The following is an 18668-nucleotide window of genomic DNA, read 5'->3' as shown; positions in this document are numbered from 1 at the left end:
TATGATCAAACAGAAGATATGTAGTACTTCCCTAAAGAAATATAAATAGCACTGTTTCCAGCTGGAAACCAGGATCTCTTTTTTTTATTTAACATTTTTTTATTATAACTTTTTATTTACAAGATGCATGGATAATTTTTCAGCATTGACAACTGCAAAACCTTTTGTTTCAACTTTTCCCCTCCTTCCCCCCACCCCTTCCCCAAGATGGCAAGCTGACCAATACATGTTAAATATGTTAAAGTATAAGTTAAATACAATATACATATACATGTCCAAAAAGTTATTTTGCTGTACAAAAAGAATTGGACTTTGAAATAGTGTACAATTAGCCTGTGAAGGAAATAAAAAGTGGAAGAGGACAAAAATAGAGGGATTGGGAATTCTATGTAGTGGTTCATAATCATCTCCCAGAGTTCTTTCGCTGGGTGTAGCTGGTTCAGTTCATTACTGCTCTATTGGAACTGATTTGGTTCATCTCAGTGTTGAAGATGGGCCACGTCCATCAGAATTGATCATCATATAGCATTGTTGTTGAAGTATACAACGATTTCCTGGTCCTGCTCATTTCACTCAGCAGCCGTTCCTGTAAGTCTCTCCAGGCCTTTCTGAAATCCTCCTAATGATCATTTCTTACAGAACAATAATATTCCATAATATTCATATACCACAATTTATTCAGCCATTCTCCAATTGGTGGGCATCCACTCAGAAATCAGGATCACTTTAAAAAGAAAAGAATATTTCCCTAGAAATCTTAATCCCAAATTATGATTTCTAGGCTTAGTATTATAAAATACTGTTTAACAGTCACACTTAAACACAAACAAAGCTTTAAGATAAGCAATTAAAGTCGTACCTTTCCTAACTGTATGAGGTACTTTAGCTTAGAAAGCTGGAACTGAGGTGTGTGTAATGGGGGGAGGGGCAGAGAGTGGGGAGGGGGGAATCCAATCCTAGTACTGCTGGTAACAGAGAAATCTCTGGGTGGAAAATCTCATCTGAGACTTCTTAAAGGGAAATTCCCTCCAAGAGGCTATGCTGGAAATCAACTTCTCTTCTCCAGGTTCCTTAGTGATTGCCAAGTTATAACAGTTAAAAATTTAAGGTACACTGAAGCACAAAATTCTGAGGATGATAGATTTATTAGTAAAAATGAGAATTTACCAGTCAATAGAAGCTTAGGTTTCCCAGCAAAGTTATGTCCCAATTATGGGATTAACATCACTTTTTTAATTTGGGAGAGTATGGACAATAGGAAGGTTAGCATCATGGATGGAAGAAAATATGATTAGATGGAAATGGGGAAAGAGGACTAGCAACAATCCCCTCCTTCCTTTCTTGACTAAGAAATCTTCATTATTTGAGTCCAACTATATTTGCAAGGACAGGGATAGCAAACCACATATTTTTGGATAACAAACCATACATCCATGAATGTTAAGGACCATGCCTAAGTGAAGGGGCAGGCAAATTCTCTGAGAGCCCCCACAGCTGTGAATCATAACATTTGAAGGAGTTACAAAGCAGCCTTCGAAAATGTTCCTTTTGGATTGGGAATTAAATAAATTGGAGGTGATAGGGAAGAGGAGAGAGGTCAAAGAACAGCAACTGCCTCTCAGTCTCCTTGTATCATCATCATCCTCTCACATGAAGAGATCCATTCTACAGTCTGAATTAGACCTCCAGCAGCCAAGAGAAGGTCCCATATCATAACACATGAAGGATAACTTGACTGTGTAAAATATTAAATAAGACTTTCTGGTGTCCATTTATATCCTACAAGTGTAACAGATTTCTTTGACATAAGAATAGAACAGTGATTGACAAGAGAACTTGGTTTCTAAATTTAACTCATTACAAGTCAGATGAATTTCAGAATTAAATTCAGAGATAAAGAATCATGACTTAGGCTGTTACAGGATAAAATCAATTAATTTTAAATAGGATCAATTAAAAAAAGACAGAATCAATTTGATTATTTCAATAAGAACTTTCTTCAGCATCTAATTCTGGCACTTTTCCTTCTAGGATTCCATGAAATTTTCACCAACACCAAGCAACAATATTAGGGAGAGTCTTCTTTTAATCTGGAAATATAAACGTTGAAGAATTGGAGAATCATAAGGTCCCAAGAAGTTCATCTTTTCATGGGTATCTGTCTCTTGCTTGAATACTTCTAATGATAGGGAACTCAGATTCTTAGGTGTACTCTATAAGTAGGTTCACTTTTAGATTCCTCTTCATTCTATCAATTCGAATTCTGCCTTCTGGTAATTCTCATACAAGAAATATGTAGAGCAGTAGAAGAGTAATGGATTTGAAGTCTGAAGGTATGTAGGTGATTATGGAGCTGTGAATTTCTCTGAGTCTCAATTTCCTTATCCATAAAATAGAAAAATAATTTCTCTACTACAGTAATGTCAGTTCGCTGCACACCTGGACACCTAGATGGCGTTCTTCAGTGTCTTCCTACAGATTGTTCTAAAGATCAATATCTATAACATTCTTTTGTAAGCCTTGAAAAGATATATAGACATCGGCTATCATTCTACTAGTAGATATTCTCTTTGAAACTACTAAAAAGAGTAGGTGTCTCTCTTCTTCAGTATTTAGCCCCTTCAAATATTTTAAAGCAGTGATCTTGTCCTCATCCTCATTTAAAGGCTCTCTCTTTCTTCCCCTCCCAAGTGTCCCTCCCTATTCCATCCCCATTTATGAGAAAGTTCCAAAACAGCAAGTTGCTCCTGTTTCCCCTTTCCCTACCGCACTTTTCTTCTGCTATAAGCAGAACTGGATTGGTAATCCTGCTCTCAGCATCAGGTGGCCACAGCTTGGAATCCTAGCGAATGGTGATGTTCTTCCTCCATTTCCATACTCTTTCCTATTTTCTGAAATGAATTTTCAGCCCTTCTTATCCACAATTTTGTGCCTCCTGCCTATCTACTAGGCTCTAGGAATATTTACTTTAAAGATATAGCAAGAATACAACATCCTCCTCACCATTCTCTCCTATATTGCTGTGAACCCTGGGAAGAATGAACTCAAATGGTACAATTTCTCTATGGAATTCACTTCATCAAGTTCACTTCCAAATTCAGAATGCTAATGGATGATCGAGTTTCCATCTGCACTCTGTTAGTCTAAGTCCAGAAGGTCACTTTGCAGAACCTCAATTCAGGGCTCGTTGGCTGCAAAATTTAGCATGGATTATTTTCCCAGACCTTCTAGTAGTTGTTATTCTAAACTTTCAGAGCTCACAGGATCAGATCTCAGACTCCTCTGGACAAAAGCTAGACAGAATGCATATGGCAAAGAACTTTAACTTTAAGAGGGTTCTGGATGATAGCGAGTAGGGATGTTCCCCTACCTGAAAACCCAAAGCAATTCATTCTCCTCCAATATTTGTTAAAATTATGCATTTTCATAATTCACATAGGACAGCAGGTCTTATTATTGTAGTTCCATTGTGTAGTCTTGACTAGACTGCTTCATTTTTGTCTTTATCAGACTCCCAAAATTCAGTACAATGTCTAGCATATAATAAGAACATAAAAAGCACAGATTGATTAACTTAATATAATAATAATTTTTCTGGTGATTTAGAGTCACAAAGTTCTTTCCCATGTTGGATCCTCACAATTGTTCTGGGTTGATTCCACAATAGTGCAAATGTCAGCTCTATTTTACAGATAAAGAAACTGAGATCTAAAGAAATTAAATAACTTGGACAAAGTCACATGGTGAGGAGGTTACAGAGTTCAAACTCAAATCCAGGCTTTCATATTCTAAAGCCAGTGATCTTGATATTACAGTAACCATACAAGGTTTCATGTAATTTGAAGTTGGATATAAACTCCCTGAAGACAAGAACTGTTTCATTGTCTTTTTAATGCCTGGCTCCTAACACAATTTCTTCTATTTACTAAACAATCAATAAATTCTCCCTGAATTGAAACCATTACAGAGAGAATAATTGTTAAAGTTTTTAACTTTATACAAGCATCCATTTCTACCAATTATATGAATGGTGAGAACTACAGTGATCTTTCCTAACAATAAACTACAATTCTGGGGAATGACTATCAAAATAATTTGCAGCCAAAAGTTTCAAAGAGTTGATATCCTAATACTGTAGGTTGGAGTTAATCCCTTGGTTCCTTCTTTCTCCTCCCTTCCTTCTCCATATTTTAATTTCATTAACTTGACTGGAAGGAAAAATTAGTTGGTCAAAGACCAGTTTCTCTTTTATCCCTACCCCTTTCCCACTCCCACACACCAAAAATGGCAAACAAGAAGATAATCTCTTCTGGTAATGGAAGAAACAATTATACTCTCAAATGCTTCAAAAATACATATTGGAAGGAAATGTTCACTATGTAGGTTTTTTACCTTTTATCTCACTGGCTATTTTAAGTCTCATAATGTCTTTGCATCTTATTTCTTCATTTGACAAATAGACATCTAAATCACAAAATCATTGAACTGGAAACAACTTTTTAATAATTATTATTTTCTTAAAATTTACTACTTGTTAAATTCTGAGTTCCAAACTGTCTTCCTTCCTCCTGAATCACCCCTCACCAAGAAGCCAAATAATATATCAATTATGCAAGTGAACTCATATAAAACACGTTATATTACTCATATTTCCAAAAAAGGCAAGAAAAATAAAGCAAGAAAATTACATTTCAATTTGTACTCAGAGTTCATCAGTTCTCTCTCTGGAGGTGTATGACTTTTTTTTTTTATCATGACTTTTTTGGGATTGTCTTGCATCATTGTATTGATGAAAATAGCCAAGTCTTTCATAGCTAATCATCATTTTAACATTGCTATTACTCTGCACAGTGATAGAGAAGACCTTTAAATATCACTGTGCTCCAAAATCTCAGCTACTGAGTAAGTTAATAGTTAATCTAACCAGAACCACGAACTACCTCTACTTATAAAGCCTTCCAATGACAGCAACTCAATAGTTTCACTTCCCAGAATATTTCAGTATTTAATTAAGTTCTAAGTTGTATCCAAAAGAAACCTCCCTTTCAGTCTTTTTCCTCTTGTTCATTCCTTATGGATATGGAAGACAATGGAGTATTGCCTAGCATATAGGAGAAATTTAATAAATATTTATTGCAGTCCTCTTAGGAGGACTTCATAATCTTTCAAGTTTGTAATAATGCTCCACTCTTCTTTTTTTCTCAATATTGTATTATTTTTCCAAATGCATGTAAAGATAGTTTTAAACATTCATTTTTGTAAGATTTTTTGTTCCAGTTTTTTTTTTTTTTTTTTTTTTCTTGAGGCAATTGAGGTTAAGTGACTTGCCCATGGTCACATAGCTAGGAAGTGTTAAGTGTCTGAGGCCATATTTGAACTCAGATCCTTCTGACTTTAGGGCTGGTGCTCTATCCACTGTGCCATCCAGCTACTCCTCAGTTTTTTCTTCTTCCCTTTATTACTTTCCTACTTCCCAAGGCAGCAAGAAAGCTGATATAGGTTATACATCTACAATCTTTTAAAATATATTTTCATATTTATCATGTTGTGAAAGAAAAATCAGACCAAAAGGGCAAAAAAAAAAAAGAAAAGAAAAAAAAAAGCAAACAAAGAAACAAAAAGGTAAAAACACTATGCTTCAATCTACATTCAGTCTACATTATTCTGTGTCTGTGGATGGCATTTTCCATCCCAAGTTTATTGGAACTATTTTGTATTGCTGAGAAGAACTAAGTCTACTATAATTGATCATCATTTAATCTTGCTGTTACTGTGTACAATGTTCTGGTTCTATTCACTTCATTCAACATCAGCTCATATTAAATCTTTCAAGGCTTTTATGAACTGAGTATGCTTATCATTTATTATAGAACAATAATATTCTGTTACATTCACATATAATAATTTATTCAGCCATTCCCCAATTGATGGATAGCCACTCAATTTCCAATTCCTTACCTACCACACAAGAGCTGCTACAAACATTTTTGCACATTTGGTCCTTTTCTCTTTTTTATGATCTCTTTGGAGTATAGACCCAGTAGTGACACTGCTGGATCAAAGGGTATGCACAGCTTTGTAGCCCTTTGGATATAGTTCCAAAATGCTCTCCAAAATGATTGGATCAGTTCTCACTACTTCACCAACAATGCATTGGTGTCCCAGTTTCCTCACATTCTCTTCAACATTTATCATTATATTTTTCTGCCATCTTAGCCAATCTGATAAGTCTGAAGTGGTACCTCAGAATTGTTTTAATTTGCATTTCTCTAATCAATGGTGATCTAGAGCATTTTTTCATATGAGTTTAAATGTCTTTTATTTTTTCATCTGAAAATTGTCTGTTCATATCATATGACTTGCACTCTTATAAATTTGACTCAGCTCTCTATTTATTATTGAAGCTTTTTTTTTTTTTACCAAAACATATACAAAGTTTTCAGCATTTACCTTTGCAAAGCCTCATGTTCCAAAATTTTTTCTCTCTCCCTTCCCTCCACCTCCTCCTCTAGATGGTAAGTAATCTAACATATGTTAAACATGCAATTCTTCTATATGTATTTCTATAATTTTTCTGCACAAAACAAATTAGATCAAAAAGAAAAAAAGAGAAAGAAAACAAAATGCAAGCAAACAAAAAATAGTGAAAATATATTTTATCCCACTCAGTCCCCATGGTTCTCTCTCTGGGTGCAGAGGGCTCTCTCTATCACAAGACTATTGAAACTGACCTGAATCACCTCACTGTTGAAAAGAGCCATGTGTCAGAATTGTCTGTTAGAATTGATCATAGTATAATCTTATTATTAGTGAGGACAATGTTTTTTTGGTTCTGCTCACTTCACTTAGCATCAGTTCATGTAAGTGTCTCTAGACTTTGCTAATTGTTTCTTATAGAACAGTAATATTCCATACACCATAACTTATTTAGCAATTCTCCAATTGGGCATCCACTCAGTTTCCAGTTCCTTGCCACTACAAAAAGGACTGCTACAACATTTTTGCACATGTGGATCCTTTTCCATTTTTTATGATCTCTTTGAGGTATAGACCCAGTAGAAATAGTGCTGGATCAATGGATATTCCCAGTTTGTAAGCCCTTTGGGCATAGTTCCAAGTTGCTCTCCAGAATGGTTGGATTAGTTCACTTCTCCACCAACAATACATTAGTGCCTTAATTTCCCCACATCCTTTCCAACATTTGTCATTATCTTTTCCTGCCATCTGGCCAATATGGTAGGTCTGAAGTGGTACCTCAGAGCTGTCTTTATTTGCATTGCTCTAATCAATAGTAATTTAGAGCATTTTTTTCATATGAGTATAAATGGCTTTCATTTTTTCATCTGAAAATTGTTTTTCCATATCATATGACTTGTATTCTTGTAAATTTGACTCAGTTCTCTATATATTTTAGAAATGAGGCCTTTATCAGAAACACTAATTGTAAAAATTATTTTCCAGGTTTCTGTTTCCCTTCTAATCTTGGCTGTATTGGTTCTACTTGTGCAAAAGCTTTTTAATTTAATATAATAAAAAATACCCACTTTGCCTTTTATAATCTTCTCTAAAGATCTGATAGGTAAACTATCCCTTGATCTCTTAATTTCCCTATAATATCACCCTTTATGTCTAAATCATGAACCCATTTCAATCTTATCTTGGTATAAGGCATGAAATGTTGGTATGTGATATTTCTGTCATTCTATTTTCCAATTTTCCCAGCAATTTTTATCATCTCATTTCTCTTTTCTGTTTAATGATCTGTTTCTTTAATCTTATTTCAAAGGATCTATTTTCTCTATCTTTAATTACATTGAGAAGTGGTACAGAAGAAATTAATAATAATTAATAAATAACTAAATATGTATGACCAGAAAAGCAAATGAGTAAGAAAAGGGAGGGGTAGCAAATGGACAAAGTCAGTGTTGTGTTAACAGTGAGGATACTGAAGTCATGAGATACTTTTAACTATTGGAATGAGATCATTTAACAGTTAATCAAGAATGATTTATTTAGTCACAGCAGCAGAAGGATTTTCAGCAAAGATAGGAATTGAGGAAACCTTGAGTTTATTCAGTTGAGAGAAGCTTCCTTGACTGTTACCCATCATGATGTATCACCCAAGCATCAGAGTGCATCCGCAGTTCTTTAGGTAATGAGAAGTGACATCAATAATTTCAGCCTTTATTCCCTGAGACAACTAATTGTTGAGGAAGATCCCAATAATTTTAAAGGAAAAACTAACCCAATATATGTGTGGGGATGGGCTAGCTGTTGTTACTAACTGAATAGCAATCTTGAAAAATGGACATTTCTAGCTTTTGTAACTACCTTGAAAGTTCAAGGAGTCAGATATTTCTTGAGTTGGTTGCTAATTGTCTAGGTGGTGATTTGTACAACAATTTTTAGGAGTAGATGACCATCACCAAAAGGATGCTGAAGTTGAAGGGACCAAGAAATTTCAAATAATTTCTCCTATGGTCGGAAATTCAGACTGGTGAATTTCACAGAGAACACAATTTGGAGGCATCCAAGTAGTACAGTGGATAGAGCACTGAACCTCATTAGACTCAGGAAAACATGAGTTCAAATCTAGACTCAGACACAGTAGCTTTGGGATTTAGACAATCACTTAACCACTGCTGCATTAGTCTCTTCGTTGGTAAAATAAAGATAATAACATCAGAGTTGGTTGTGAGGATAAAAAGGAAACAATATTTGTAAAATACTTTGCAAATACTACTTTTATTAGGCAAAAATGACAGGACTTGAGTTGTTGCCAAGTATCATATATCAAATAACTTCAGTATCTATACTAAGAAAACTCCAAATGGAGTCATGAAAAATTGGACATGACTGAATTACAATTAGGTATGTGGTGTGAAGGTGAATGAAAAATCAAAGAGACTACCGAATCTGGTGTCAAAAGAAATTAATTTGATATCATTTGTCTTCTCAATGTGTAGGGGAGAAGTGAGAAGAAAGTAGAAAATTTGGAATCCAGTTTTTTTAAATGTTAAAAACAAAATTTAAAAAATAATAAAAGACACAATAGGTAGAGACACAATAAAGTTTTCTCATTTGTAAAATGAGGAACTTTGACTAAATGGTGCTTTAAAAGTCCTTTTAGTTCATGCTATGATCCTGTAAATGTTTCTAGTACTGTTTGCCTTCTGGATTTCTTCAGAGCACCTCAGCAAATGAGCTAAAGACCAATATAGCCCACACTTCAACTAGCTCACTTTTTGAGTCTTCTCCTTGTGGGAAAGAGTACCATGAAGCAATGGGGTAGGAGCTTGAAGATGCAAAAGGTACACCAGGCAGATTAAAATGTCACATTAGGAAACTTGTTCTTGCTCCCTCTTGGTTAGCTATTCCCATGACAATATAGAGAGCAGTGAGTGAGTTAAGGAGGGCATCCTGTGTTGTTGCATCTTTTTTGTACATCTGGGGACAAACCTGTTGATGTGAAGATTGAAGAGAAGTCTAGAGCATTTGTCTAGAGCACTTTACCAGGAATTCAGAGCTTGTCATCCAAAAAGATTCCCTTCTAATTCCTTCCCTAAGTTATCAAACTGTTCATACCCTCTCATCCAGCAGCGTTGCTACTGGGCTTATATCCCAAAGAGATTTTAAAGAAGGGAAAGGGATCTGTATGTGCAAGAATGTTTGTGGCAGCCCTCTTTGTGGTGGCCAGAAACTGGAAACTGAGTGGATGTCCCTCAATTGGAGAATGACTGAATAAATTGTGGTATATGAATATTATGGAATATTATTGTTCTGTAAGAAATGACCAGCAGGATGATTTCAGAAAGGCCTGGAGAGACTTACATGATCTGATGCTGAGTGAAATGAGCAGGACCAAGAGATCATTATATACTTCAACAACAATACTATATGATGATCAATTCTGATGGGCAAGGCCCTCTCCAACAATGAGATGAACCAAATCAGTTCCAATAGAGCAGTAATGAACTGAACCAGCTATACCCAGCGAAAGAACTCTGGGAGATGACTATGAACCACTACATATAATTTCCAATCCCTCTAATTTTGTCTGCCTGCATTTTTTATTTCCTTCACAGGCTAATTGTACACTATTTCAAAGTCCAATTCTTTTTGTTCAACAAAACAACTGTTTGGACATGTATACATATATTGTATTTAATTTATACTCTAACATATTTAGCATGTATTGGTCAGCCTGCCATCTGGGGGAAGGGGGGAAGGAGGGGAAAAATTGGAACAAATGGTTTGGCAATTGTCAATTTGTAAAATTACCCATGCAAATATCTGATAAATAAAAACTATCAAAAATTTAAAAATTAAAAAAATCTAATTCTTTCCCTACTCCCAGAATCTTTAATTAGAAGACCTGAATTTTAACCTATCCCTGGGAACTTGTAAACAAGTTACTTTCCCACTTCTGCCTCAGTTATCTCATTTGCAAATGAGGGGGTTGGATTAGATGACCTTTTAGGTCCTTTCTAGCTGCCAATCTCACAATCTTTCTATGAATGGAATATGACTATTTCTCCAAGTGACCTTATTCAGGGTTTTCTTGGGCCTAAGTCAACTGTGGAGATATATATTGGAAGAATGGATAAATAATCTCATTTTCCTACTAAGCTGGGACCAGCCAAGGCTGATCCTTGGCAATATTCTAAAAATAACTGAAATCTTTTTCCTGTCCTATCACCCCCCTCCTTTTTTTTTTTTTTTTTTTTTTTTTTTTTTTTTGTAAATAACTCCTTATAATTGGTGACTTGCTTCTACAACTGACTCAGTGACCTTTCATCACTTTCTCAACTTCAGAAGGTCTATAATTAGGAATTCTTTACTTTAGACCTTTCTCTCCCTTCTACTTAATCTCAAAATAACTGACCAGGGTCTCATTTTTTCAGATACTGATCTCTCCTGCTTAATCTGATAAATAAATTCCAACTAAAACCTTAATAGCTGATAAAGTATTACCTTACCTCATTTCTTTTTTCCTTCCTGGTTAACATTAAAAGCTTGAAAGAAGTGAATTTAATTTCTTTGGTTGTTATTTGGTGATTTTTGAGCTGAGCAATTTCCAATTCTTTCTTCCAAGAAATTAATTCATGAAATTTTGGTATGAGGCTTCTTTTCTTCTTTTTTTTTTTTCCTGAGGCTGGGGTTTAGTGACTTGCCCAGGGTCACACAGCTAGGAAGTGTTAAGTGTCTGAGACCAAATTTGAACTCAGGTCCTCCTGAATTCAGGGCTGGTGCTCTATCCATTGCACTACCTAGCTGCCCCTGATATGAAGCTTCTATTGATTTTTTCTCCTCCCTCCCTCCCTCCTTCCCTCCCTCCCTCCCTCCCTCCCTCCTTCCCTCCCTTCCTTCCTTCCTTCCTTCCTCCCTCCCTCCCTCCTTCCCTTCCTTTCTTCCTTCCTTCCTTCCTCCCTCCCTCCCTCCTTTCCTTCCTTCCTTCCTTCCTTCCTTCCTTCCTTCCTTCCTTCCTTCCTTCCTTCCTTCCTTCCTTCCTTCCTTCCTTCCTTCCTTCCTTCCTTCCTCCCTCCCTCCCTCCCTCCTTTCTTCCTTCCTTCCTTCCTTCCTTCCTTCCTTCCTTCCTTCCTTCCTTCCTTCCTTCCTTCCTTCCTTCCTTCCTTCCTTCCTTCCTTCCTTCCTTCCTTCCTTCCTTCCTTCCTTCCTTTCTTTTTTTGCTGAGGCAATTGAGATTAAGTGACTTGCCTAGGGCCACAGAGCTAGGAAGTGTTAAATGTTTGAGGTCACATTTGAACTCAGGTCCTCCTGACTTCAGGGCTGGTGCTTTATCCACCATATCAACTAGCTGCTCTGACCTCTTTTATTTCTTATTCTTGAACCATGTTTTTGAACATTTTTCTCTCATTTTGACCTTTATGTTCTAAAATGACTTTGAGATCTTGTATTAAAGTCACTAAATATTACTGAGATATTTGTAGCTACATTTTTTAGGTTCAATGGCAAAACCCCCCAAAACAAAAAACCAAACTGGAAACAAAGTAGATATTCCATCAAGTAGAGAATGACTAAATATATTATGATACACGAATGTTATAGAATGTTATTGTGCTGTAAAAAATGACAAACAAAATGAATACAGAGAAATATGGACTTATGAGAGTTGATGGAAAATTAAGTAATCAGAGCCATGAAGACAGAATGCATGCTTCTTGATAAATGTTGTAAAATTTTAAACAATAGGTTGGCTCCAAAGAAGAAATATGAGATGACTACTCCCCTTCTTTTCAGAGGTGGGAATTTCCCAGAACATTATGTGGAGTAGCACATATCGTACCAGATTTTATTTTTTTAACGTATTGATTGGTTTTGCTGAATCTTCTTTTTTCTCCTCCCCCCTCTTCTTCATTTTCTTCCTCTTTCTTCTTTGCCTTTCCAAGAAAGATAGAAGTGGCGAAGGGAAACCTAGATGAAATAAAAACAAAAGATATTGAAAAACCTATAAAACCAATAAAAAAATCTGTTTCATCTCCTGGCACCATTCCTTTGCATAAGTTTTTTTTTTGTCTGGAATGCTCTCACCACCTCTCGAAATCCTTACCTCTCTTCAAGTTTCAGCTCAAGTTCCACCTACAAAAGGTACCCTTGGTAGCATTTTGCTGAAATTCTTTTGGATTTTCTTTGTATCTAGTTTTTAGTTTAGATGTTGTATTATTCCAGTAGAATGCACACTCCCTGAGGCTTGAGACTTTCACTTTTAACTTCTTTCTCTAGTGAGCAAAGAACAGATAAGCTACTAGAAAACCTAAATAAACACCTCACTTTTAGAGAACCAACAGCTGTTAATGATAATAGGTGGTCTAAAAGGCATATTGGAGAACAAGCTATTCAAGGAAATGGGATTCTTCTGACATGTTTTTAGATATTTGAAGTATTGTCACATGGAAGGTTAGACTTACTCCAGTAGCCCAAGAGGGAATACATGAAACAACTAGATGGGGCAGCAGATTGAATAGTGGGTTTGAAATCAAGAAGACTTCAGTTCAAATCTGACCTCACTTACCAGTTGTCTGAATTGGGGAAGTCATTTATCTTGAGTCTGCCATTATTTCCTCCTCTGTAAAATGGAGATAACAATTATACCTACCTCCCTGAGTTGTGAAGATGAAGTGAGCACATTTGAAAAGCACTTTGCAAACCTTAAGGAGCTATATAAATGCTAGCTACTACATTTGGGAAGGATTAGGAGTGATGGAAGAAAGACAGATTTCATCTCTATGGAAAAAGCTTTCTAATAATTAAAGCTGCCATGTGGAATGTGCTGCCTTGGGAATGTGGTAGATTTCCCATTGCTAGAGGTCTTGAGACAGAAGCTGATTGAGCTCCTTTGTTTTTGGCAATGAAGTGATTTATGGTAAGAAATAAATTATGCTAGATGACTTCTAAGGTCTCATAACTATGATACTCTGTGTTTTTGCAAAATAACCACTGATAATGATTTGAGAATTATACAAGGAACAAAGGCAGGCTTGAAAAGGAAGAAAAGTTATAGTATAGGGTTGAGATAAGGGACACTAGAAAATCAGATTGTAGTCTGCATTTCTAAGGTGGGATAAAGGGAATAGAAGAAAGGAGATAAAAGCTGAGATTGATGGGGGGGAAGTGGTGGGGGATGAATTGTGTGACTGAGGAAACTCAAGAGTGCCAAGGTCAGGGGGCAGCTAGGTGGTGCAGTGGATAGAGCACCAGGCCTGAATTCAGGAGGCCCTGAGTTCAAATCTGGTCTCAGACACTTAACACTTCCTAGCTGTGTGACCCTGGGCAAGTCATTTAACCCCAGCTTCAGGGGGGGGGGGGAAAGAGTGCCAAGGTCAAGAGCTATAGTGTTTTGCCTTGGCATCCTATCCTGACTTTTCAGAATAGCATCTCCCAAAATTCTTAGCTTCCACATACTGTGACATACCATCTAATCAATGAACAGGCAGAAGGCACACAGCTCAGGGTTGCATAGACAATTTCCAGAGCTGAGGATTGGGTCCTTTTTATTCCTCTCCCAACTCTTACACAATGAAGACAATTTATAATCCATCAAACACTTCTTCAGACTTTGAGGAAGAGAAGAAAGGAAGGGAAGAAAGACAGAAAGAAAGGAAGAAAGGAAGAAAGGAAGAAAGGAAGAAAGAAAGAAGGAAGGAAGGAAGGAAGGAAGGAAGGAAGGAAGGAAGAAAGAAAGAAAGAAAGAAAGAAAGAAAGAAAGAAAGAAAGAAAGAAAGAAAGAAAGAAAGAAAGAAAGAAAGAAAGAAAGAAAGAAAGAAAGAAAGAAAGAAAGAAAGAAAGAAAGAAAGGAAGAAAGAAGAGAGGAAGGAATTAAGAAAGAATGGAAGGAAGGAAGAAAGGAAGGAAGGAAAGAAGAAGGAACAAAGAAGAAAGACAAACTTTTGTGATAAGGCCTATTAAACATAGATTTCCCCCTTCTCCAAAGTTCTGTGATCTCCCCAGTTTTCTTCCTTGGCTGTTTAATATATTGCCATAGCTTCAATGTTACTACCTCTATGAAAATAATTTCAAAATTTACATCTTCACTTCCAACTTTTCCCCAAAGCTCTCGTCTTATATTTCCAGTTGCCTTCTGGATATTTACAAATAGATGTTATATTCAATTTTCATAATACCTCTGGTTTACAAAAGTCTTCCCTTTCTTCTCATTTCAATGCAGATAATATCTTCATGAGGCCCTTCTGGACACTTCTTACCCCCAGATAGGTTTGATCTTTTTCTCTTCTTCAATTTCTCATACCCATTGTCCACACTCTTCTTTGTAATTATTAAGCTCTTGATTGTATCATAATTATTTGTAGACATCTTTCTTCTCTCCCCAAAAGATGAGTGGGCTCTGTATCCCCATAGTTAAGTAAAATACTTGGTACATGGTAAGGATCATCAGGTCATAGGCCTAGAACTAATAGAGCCTAGTCTAAAACTCTAATTTTTACAAATGAGTAGACTGAAGCACAAAATGTTGAAATAACTATCTAAGATTACACAGTTAATAAACAGCAATTTAATGCATGTATTGTTCTTTTCATGATTAAAGCAGTTTATTTTTTAACTATCCTACAAAATAAACTAAATAATCCCCACCAAAACCAATTCCAAATACACTGAAAACAGTTCCATGAAGTTTCTTTTTTCACTTCATAGTATTTTATTTTTTTCCAATTACATGTAAAGATAGTTTTCCACATACATTTTTGTAAGATTTTGAGTTCTAAATTTTCCTTTCTTCCTTCTTTCTTCCCTTCTTCCTAAGACAGCCAGAAATCCAATATAGGTTATACATGTATAATCATATTAAACATATTTCCATGTTAGCTGAGTTGTGAAAGAAGATTAAGAACAAAAGGGAAAAACTATGAGAAAGATAAAAGAAAATCAGATTTTTAAAAAAGGTGAAAATAGTATGCTTTGATCTGCATTCTCTTTTTCATAGTTATTTCTCCTGATGTGGATGACATTTTCCAATCCAAGTCTATTAAAATTGTCTTGGATCACTGCATTGTTAAGAAGAGGTAAATCTATCATAACTGATCACCCTACAATGTTTCTGTTACTGTGTACGATATTTTTCTGATTTGCTCACTTCACTCAGCATCAGTTCATAAACATTCCATAAAGTTCATTTTTAATGAATGTTTATTAAATTGAACTGAATTGAAAAAGGGACCCCATCCACTCATATTTATGGGAAAAGGAATAATTTCCTGTTCCTCAGACAAACTTCCTTTTACTTCCTGATCATCTTTTCAAATCTGCTTTCTGTACTGCTGCTGTGGTAGAAAGGAAGCTCTTTCTACTTTTGGAAAGTTCTAACTTATAGTTTTTTCCTTTGCTATGCTAAAATCTGCCTCTCTGCCCATGGGTCCTTGTTTTTTTTCTTTCTTTTTTTTTTTCCCCCCAGAGTATAATGCTTCTTTTGCAGGGGTCAGCAAACTCATAGCTTGTGGTTCAAATCCAATCAGCTGCCTGTTTTTGTGCAGTCTGAACCAAGAATGGTTTTTGTATTGTACAATAAAATTTTATTGACTAATGTAAAGACCATTCTTAGTATGTGGACCTCTACCAAAATAGCTAACTTAGCCCCTGTATAGTCTTTCAGATATTGAGGGATAGTATTCATAGGAGTAATGTTTAGGAGAGATCATATCCCCGATTAAAAATTTCTCTTAATTCTTTCAGTTGATACTCAAAAGGCAAGATGGATCTCAGCCTTTGGATATGCTCCAGCTTGTTTGTATTCAAACATGGTATCCTGAATTAGGTATACTATTTCAGTTATGTGATTAAAGGAAAATTCAAGAGCACTATATCACTTCCATTCTTCTGGATAGTATACTCCTATTAATATAACCCAAGTATATCTTAATCTTTTTAATTTTCTTCTTGGTTGCTATGTGATACTTTTGACTCATGTTGAGCTTGTAATCCATATCCAAGTCATTTTTCTCTTCTTCAGCTGGGATTTCAATGACAAGAAATCATAGCAGCTTTGGGGAAAGGTCCCCATCATCTTCTCATCTGAACTTATGGAATGATTGTTTGATCTAATATTATTTATTTATTTATTTGTTATTTATTATATATTTTATTTGTTATATTATTTATTATAAATTTATCAGCACGAATGATAACTTGTTTTGAAACTATTCACAATTAAATAAATGAATATCAATGCACAAAATGTTGCAACATTTTAGCACCTCCTAAGTTTCTATTAAGATTTTTTGTTTATTTATTCCTACTTGCTTCTCCTCTCATGTGGATGTAGTTAGTGTGTACAATGTTAATCTGGTTCTGCTTTTTTTCCCCCTTTTTTACATTATCACTTACTTAAAGGTCATTTCAGATTTTTAAAAATATTTTTCATGCTTGTCAATCTTATTTTTATGTACTTATCCCATTACATTAATGTGCCACACTTATTTAACCTTCTCTTGTTATTGGAAATTTAGGTTTTCCCAACAGGGGGTTGCAGAAGTAGCAGCACACATTTTGACTCCAGATATTCTGGGTTTGCCATTCCCTATCTGTGTGACTTTGAACAAGGCAGGTTGCTTTTCCAGGGCTCCGGTTTTTCATCTGTAAAAATAAAGAATTTGAATTAGATGATCTTGAAGGTCTCTTCTAGCTCTAATAATGCTTCTCTGAGAAATCTTTGACCAGATAGCTCTTTTTAATGGTTTTTAAAATAACATTTCTAGGTTATAATGGGTGATAGATGATCATAAATTGTTAAAAAGAGTCTCAATTATTTTATCAGGCAATATTGTGTGTTTGTTACTAATCTTACTTAACCACTACCTGAGTTCTTTTATGTGTGGCCAAATTTTTTTCTAGGCATTGAGTGAATGGGTGCCATATTAATTATTCATGGTTAATTGAAATCCAAATAATAATCTCTCTTGGAATGTTTATAGTGTGCTCCACAGGGGTCCAACTTTATCTTACCCTGTATCACCCTACCCTCTCCCTTGGATTAAATTCAATCACAAATATTTAAAGAGAGTTTACCATATAATAATAATAATAATAATAATAATAATAATAATAATAGTGAATAATAGTAAGGAACTGGCATTTATATAACATCTTAAGGCTGCATAGTGCTTTACATAGCCTATCCCAATTTGATCCTCACATCAACTTTGAAGTAAGTGCTATTATTATTCCTATTATACAAATGAGAAAACTGAGGAAGACTGTGTTTAAGTGACTTATGAAGGATCATACAGTTAGTAAGCATCTGAATCAAGATTCTAATTCAGATTCTCCTCATTACTATGTGAAAGACACTTTCCTGGGCACAACTTGAGGGGGGAACAAAAATGAATAAGATAAATCACAGGCAGAGCAAAGGCTAGTGACTTTGGATAACTGTTGTCTTAAGGCTTTTCCTCACCCCCCTTTCCCTCCTCCTTCCCAACTCCGTTAAATTGGCTCCCAAGTTGGGTAAGCACATGGGATTCATCAGGTTATGTAAGCTACCCTGTAACCTTGGAAGGGTGACTCAGCACCTTGGCACACTACACTTTCCCAGTCATAAACAACCCTAGCACCAGGTCAGACTCAGTGGGAAGAAGAGCAGCAAATTGGGATGATAAAACATGGGTTGCAAATTAGGTCCAGCTGAAGAGTATTGATATCAAGTGCCCATACATTGGCGATTGTGGCTTTCCACACAGGGATGGGAGATAGCTTCTCTGAGGTCTCTAGTGGAATTCCCTCTTTCTTGTTAGAGCTTTGGCTGCACCCCCACAGAAAATTCATATTCAACTCCCTCTTTGACTTTGGGTCTCTACCTTCATAATCCTACGGAACAAAAGTCCTCATGACCCGGCCCTGGCCCCTGGAATGTATACTGAGGAGGGAGGGTTTCTCATGAACTGACACATGCTCAGCTTTCATGGTAACAAGGTCATCATGTCATTGAACAGGATTCCATATGTCCTCAGCTGCCAGATTACTGATCAGTAGCTCCCAAATCACCTAAGGAGAAATAAAGTGGAAGGGATACTTGTTTTAAGGGTTACAGAGTCCAAACCTGAACTGAGTCTCTCTCTCTCTCTCTCTTTCTTTTGCTGAGATAATTGAGATTAAGTGATTTGGCCTTAGATTAAATGTCTGAGGCCAGATTTAAACTC

Source organism: Sminthopsis crassicaudata, chromosome 4 (genome assembly GCF_048593235.1).
Source record: "Sminthopsis crassicaudata isolate SCR6 chromosome 4, ASM4859323v1, whole genome shotgun sequence".
NCBI classification, from domain to species: Eukaryota; Metazoa; Chordata; class Mammalia; order Dasyuromorphia; family Dasyuridae; genus Sminthopsis; species Sminthopsis crassicaudata.
Note: the sequence above shows the minus strand (reverse complement) of the source record.